The 6,468-nt window shown below is 39.7% G+C and overlaps 1 non-coding gene across 1 annotated transcript; it reads right to left on the reverse strand.

Moving 5' to 3' along the window:
* Positions 1-796: 796 nt before the first annotated feature.
* LOC127483037 (U6 spliceosomal RNA) lies at positions 797-903 on the reverse strand. Its single transcript, XR_007909011.1, has one exon. It is a non-coding gene; the product is annotated as a U6 spliceosomal RNA (small nuclear RNA).
* Between the last annotated feature and the right edge of the window lie 5,565 nt (positions 904-6,468).

Raw genomic sequence — 6,468 nt, forward strand, 5'->3', positions numbered from 1 at the left:
AGTTCTTTCGTGTTGACTCCTGTGTTAAAACTAACAAGTTCTCCTATTTTATTTTAGATAAAATAATAAAAAGATGACAAGATGCGCTATTTTATGTCAAAATTGGATGCATTTATCCATACTTCATCATTTTTCCATTTACCATATGTCCTTATACTTTGTGCTTTTCATCAATGATGACTCTGTCTTGCTGTTTTTTTATCCTTTAACAGTTCCTGCATCAGGGCCTTCTTTCTAAGTTTTGGGGAAAAAACAACTTGTAATGTTTCTTTTGTTCTCATTCTTGAAAAATAATAAAGCTGAGTCTAAAATTCTAGGCTTTCAATTATTTCTCCTTGTTCCTTTTATATATGAATTCACTACTCTCTGTTGAATATGCTTCCTGACTAGTTTGTTAAATGTGTATAAGCTTGGATCCGCCCCCGTCTCTGGTAGACATTATGATAAACAAATGCCCCCTCTTGTTAGGGAGAGTCAGAGTAATTAGTCCACATGGAAACTCTGTTTATAAATTCATGGTGATAGAGTAAACGTTGGTTTCATGAATTATGGAAAGAATACCAAATAATCATTCTTCTAATACTGCTTCCCTTTTATTCTCTCCATTCCCATAGTCTATAGAATTTCCCTTGATTAACCTACACACTCCATTTCTTTTGTCTATGATACACCCTGCATGAATTCTTCAGTACCTTATTCCAAATCACTAACTCTTCAACTGTATGCAGAGTTTGTAGAATCCATTAAAATGGTTTTATTTTTAATGTAGTTTTTATATTCAAGATTTCTTTTTTTTTTTTTTTTTGAACGCTTCACGAATTTGCGTGTCATCCTTGTGCAGGGGCCATGCTAATCTTCTCTGTATCGTTCCAATTTTAGTATATGTGCTGACGAAGTGAGCACTATATTCAAGATTTCTAACTTTTTTCTTATCATGCATCCTCTCTTACCTTTTTAAAAAATATTTATGTATTTATTTGAAAGAAAGAGTCACAAAGAGAGAGACAGAGAGGGAGAGACAGAGAGGGAGAGACAGAGAGTTCTTCCATCAGCAGGCTCACTCCCTAAGTGGCTGCAATGGCCAGAGCTGGGCCCATCTGAAGCCAGGAGCCAGGAGCTTCTTCTGGGTCTCCCACATGGGTGGCAGGAGCCCCTGGGCTTGAATCATCTTCCACTGCTTTCCCAAGTGGATTAACAGGAAATTGGATCAGAATTGGAACATCCAGGTCTCAAATTGGCACCCATATGGGATGACAGCATTGCAGGAAGTGGCTTCACCTGCTATGCCACAGAGCCAGCCCCCCCCCCATCTTTTTCCTTAATGCAATTTCATAGTTTTCTGTTCTTTTTAACATAAATGATTTCTTCATGTACTCCTTTCAGTTTTCTTGAGAGTTTTATTCTAAGTTTGCATCTATCTCTCCGGAAATGATATTCATATTTTGAGTATTGATTTCATTAGCTGTATATATTTTGTTCTTTTTATAAGATTTATTTATTTATTTGAAAGTCAGAGTTACACAGAGAGAGGCGAGGAGAGGCAGAGAGAGAGAGAGGGGTCTTCCATCCGATGGTTCACTCCCCAACTGGCCACAACAATGGCCGGAGCCGTGCTGATCCGAAACCAGGAGCCAGGAGCTTTTTATGGATCTCCCACGTGGATGCAGGAGCCCAAGGACTTCTGCTGCTTTCCCAGGCCATATCAGAGAGCTGGATCGGAAGTGGAGCAGCCGGGTCTCCAACTGGTGCCATTATGGGATGCTGGTTCTTCGGACCAGGACGTTAACCCACAGTGCCACAGGCCAGCCCCAGCTGTATATATTTTAGCATTTGATTTCTGTGTAGTATCCTCGGTGCACTGAAAAAAAGGAGGAGGTTTTTTGTTGGTTGAATTTTCCTTTTGTGTGCTACTGTACTCACTGGGCTCATCCATTCCTGCTTAGTGATCGGTAGTCGCTAACATCCTGTTAATCCATCACTGCAGTGCCACTGCAAAAGGAGCCTCTGCGGATATCACAGGTAAGAGCGCTAATTCATTAGGTTCCTTGCTTCATGTTCTGGTTTTTGAGCTTGGCCTTATTACAAACCTGTGCCACAGCTTCCCAGAATCCATTGATATATACAGCAGTTTCTTTTAAACCCACTACCATGAACTAAGTTTGATAGTAAGAGGATTTAAGTTCAGGTTTTCAGTAATAATACTGACTTCCCACTTCTATAAATTACGTTGGTTTTGCCCCCATTACCCTTCAGGAACCAGACTCCTTGATGTCACTATCTGCTTATTACAGAGACCAGAAAGCCTATGACTTCATGACTTTGAGTTTTTTGTTTCTAAGCCAAAGAGATCATCTTCAGAGAGTGCCTATCTCTCTTGATTTTTCTCATCTCATATTTTGTCTTACCCATCTTTGTTACATGTTTTAGCAGTGGAATACAAACATGCGTAAGTTCGAAAATTTATATAGTTAGAAGTGTGACTTTGAAACATAAGCGTAAACTTCATGTACTTTCTTAATCATAAGTCTTAACCATTTATTATCTTGTAGAAATATTTGTAGTATATTTTATGAAAGAAACAAGTACATGACACAGTATGAAGTTCTAGATTATCACTCTACATCCAATAGTAAGGACAGCACATAATAGGAACATAAACTGGTCTACGCAGGCATTGTAGAGAAAATGTTCATGTTTGCTAGGTTTTGAGATATGTGAGAGTAGCTAATTATCATAATGCCCGTCTCCTCTGAAAAGATAGGCCTCAGAGCCACATACAACTCAAAATATAACTGGTATTCATAATTAAAAGAACACTTGAACTTGGTTCTCTATCCCTCTGTCTTCCTTATTTAACCCTTAGGACCTCCTTAAGGGAACAATCAGATATTTAGCAAGCTTGCCACATGAACTTTTAAGCACAAACATGAAATCCCCTTCCACCCCTCCAAAAAGGCCACATTTGTTTTTGTTTTGACAGGCAGAGTTGACAGTGAGAGAGAGAGAGACAGAGAAAAAGGTCTTCCTTTACTGTTGGTTCACCCTCCAATGGCTGCTGCAGCCAGCGCGCTGCAGCCAGCACACTGCACTGATCCGAAGCCAGGAGCCAGGTACTTCCGCCTGGTCTCCCACGGGGCGCAGGGCCCAAGGACCTGGGCCATCCTCCACTGCACTCCTGAGCCACAGCAGAGAGCTGGCCTGGAAGAGGGGCAACCGGGACAGAATCCGGCGCCCCAACCGGGACTAGAACCCAGTGTGCTGGTGCGGCAGGTGGAGGATTAGCCTACTGAGCCACGGCACCAGCCCACCATCATACCTTCAACACCTATAGCTTTGTAGAGATGTTTGCACTCTTGACTTTCTGGCCACATTTGCTCAGTGATCTTCACCCTATTAATTATGACCAACTATAAAATAGGGGCTATTTGCCTATCATTTCCTTTACCAATTAGCTGATCCACACTTAGGTAGTTATCACTAAGAAACAGAAACAAAGCAACAATGTCCTCTGGTCACTAATGTATCTGAGTGCTTATGAAAACTGATCTAGTCTGTCTGAGGTGTGACTGAGATTTTGAATTTCTATAATGCTCTCACATTATACAAGTTCCAAGACAAGGGTTTTAGAGCCCTTTCAGGAGATCCCCAAAGACAAAAAATGTCTTTATAGTAGAAGAAATATGTTACAGTAGTGTTTTCCAGTGGGTACTTGATTTGTGGATGTTAAAAGATTGCATAGAAAGACATGAAAATCAAGCTATCTCCTATAAATAGATTCAGAAAAATATATAACAATGTCACTCATTCCATTTCATATTTTTTTTCATTTTGGAGTGTATAATTATGTTCATTAAAATGTTCTATCTCCATTAGCATGTATAGTTTTATTATTATCATTACTAAATGAATCAATAAATATTTACTTATTTTTGCTCAATTTCAATTATGATAAATTTCAATAGGTAAATTGCCCATAAACCAAAGTTTTTGGTAGTCTCAATAATTTTAATGGGATAAAAAGGGCTTCCAAATGTCTAAGATTCACTGCTTTCTAAAGGAAGGAAATTTATTTTTCCTTGTTCAGTTGGAATATGAAGAAAGAAGAAAGAATGTTCTTCTACTTTATAGATATGTCAAGAAAACATTGAGAACCCATATATTTTAAAATACCATCTTAGCCCGAAGTACTTGCGGACATTTTTGAAAGGAAAAAAAAGATTTGGCTTTGCCTTCTGCTCTTTTTAATGGAATGTCAATAAACATCCAGTGAGTTCTCATTCAAGTCCCTTAATGTTGGGAAATGACAGAACAGGAAAACAAGTGAGTCTTAATCCAAAAATATGCTACATTGCCACAAAAGCAGATGAGTCAGTTTATCCTTGGCTTCCTTAATCCTCATGTTTTCTTTCACATCTCATGGATGAATATTCAGGAAGGTGTTTTCTTCCAATATGGGCCAGGACTTTCTTTCTGAACATGGCATGTCTCCTCTATGATTTTTTTCTTCTCTTCAAGAGAACACATGTGGGGCAATGAGTCAAATAATGAATTTTTTTTGTTTGATATGTGGAGAAAACTCAATACTACTGGAAGTCTCACACCAACATTAAGTCTAGGTGTACTTTGTTCAACTACCACCATCATACCTTCTTTTTTTTTTTTTATTGACAGGCAGAGCGGACAGTGAGAGAGAAAGACAGAGAGAAAGGTCTTCCTTTACCGTTGGTTCACCCTCCAATGATGCACCGCAATGATCCGAAGGCAGGAGCCAGGTGCTTCTCTTGGTCTCTCATGTGGGTGCAGGGCCCAAGCACTTGGGCCATCCTCCACTGCACTGCCGGGCCACAGCAGAGAGCTGGCCTGGAAGAGGGGCAACCGGGACAGAATCCGGCGCCCCAGCCCGGACTAGAACCAGGTGTGCCAGCGCCGCAAGGCAGAGGATTAGCCTATTGAGCCACGGTGCCGGCCCACCATCATAACTTCAGCACCTATAGCTTTGTAGAGATGTTTGCACTCTTGACTTTCTCTTCAAGCTCACCATAAGGAGATTCAAAGACATGTAGTTTTTTTGTGTATAATAGGTTTTTCCATTTTAGCTACTTTTCCCAAAGGGTTATTGATGAATAAACTCTATATTGCAGGAAACACTTGGATGCACTGTCTCATCTATCATCTTTTCTTGTACCATAGTGAAATTTTGAGTCATTACTGAATTATCTATTTGAATGTATCCATTTTGTTTTTTGTAAAACACAACTGTATTACACTTATTTATGTTTTCACTTCCAGCACCAACAATTATAGCTAACCTCCTTAGGAGGAACACCTCTTTTGTAATAAAAAGGGTTGTGGTTTTAGTTTTTGCTTTAATCTCATGAGCTGTGTGTTCTGTGATAGTAAGTATTAAAAATGTAAACAAATTTAATTAGGAAGCAGAAATTCCATCCAACTGTATAGTTGACATTTCAAATTATGAATTGCTATCTACCATGTATCTAAATTCATCAAGAAGCCACTCAATGATTGAAAATATGAAAATTTCTCTTTCTTGTCATATGGCTCTGGCTAAAACTTGCAGGACTATATTAAATAGCAATGGTGAGCATGGGCATCCTTGTCTAGTTCCAGATCTCAGTGGGAATGCCTTCAATTTTTCCCCATTCAGTAGGATGCTGGCTGTGGTTTTATTATAAATTGCTTTGATTACGTTGAGGAATGTTCCTTCTATACTCAATTTGCTTAAGGTTTTCATCATGCTCAATTTGGTCAAATTATGTCTTTGCATGTGTTGAAATAAGCATATTGTTTGTGGTCTTCAGCTTGTTAATGTGGTGTATCACATTTACTGATTTTTAGATGTTGAACTATCTCTGCATACCAAGAATAAATCCCACTTGGTCCAGGTGAATGATCTTTCTGATGTGTTATTGGATTCAAAAAGGATACAAATAGGGAAGGAAGAAGTCAAACTATCCCTATTTGCTGATGACATGATTCCATATATAGGGAACCCAAAAGACTCCACAAAGAGACTATTGGAATTCATAAAAGACTTTGGCAAAGTATCGGGATGTAAAATCAACACACAAAAATCTACGTCCTTTATATAAACAGACAATGCCATAGTTGATACAAAACTTTTAAGATCAATCCCATTCAAAATAACTACAAAAAAAAACCTTGAAATAAATTTAACCAAGAGTGTCAAAGATCTCTATGATGGGCCAGAGCTGTGGCTCACTTGGCTAACCCTCCGCGTGCAGTGCTGGCATCCCGGGGTTCTAGTCCCAGTTGGGGCGCCGGGGACTAGTCCCGGTTGCTCCTCTTCCAGTCCAGCTCTCTGCTGTGGCCCAGGAGGGCAGCAGAGAATGGCCCAAGTGCTTGGGTCCCTGCACCCGCATGGGAGACTGGGAGGAAGCACCCGGTTCCTGGCTTTGGATCGGCGCAGCGCTGGCAATAGCAGCCATT

This window comes from Oryctolagus cuniculus, chromosome 4 (genome assembly GCF_964237555.1).
Source record: "Oryctolagus cuniculus chromosome 4, mOryCun1.1, whole genome shotgun sequence".
Lineage (NCBI taxonomy): Eukaryota > Metazoa > Chordata > Mammalia > Lagomorpha > Leporidae > Oryctolagus > Oryctolagus cuniculus.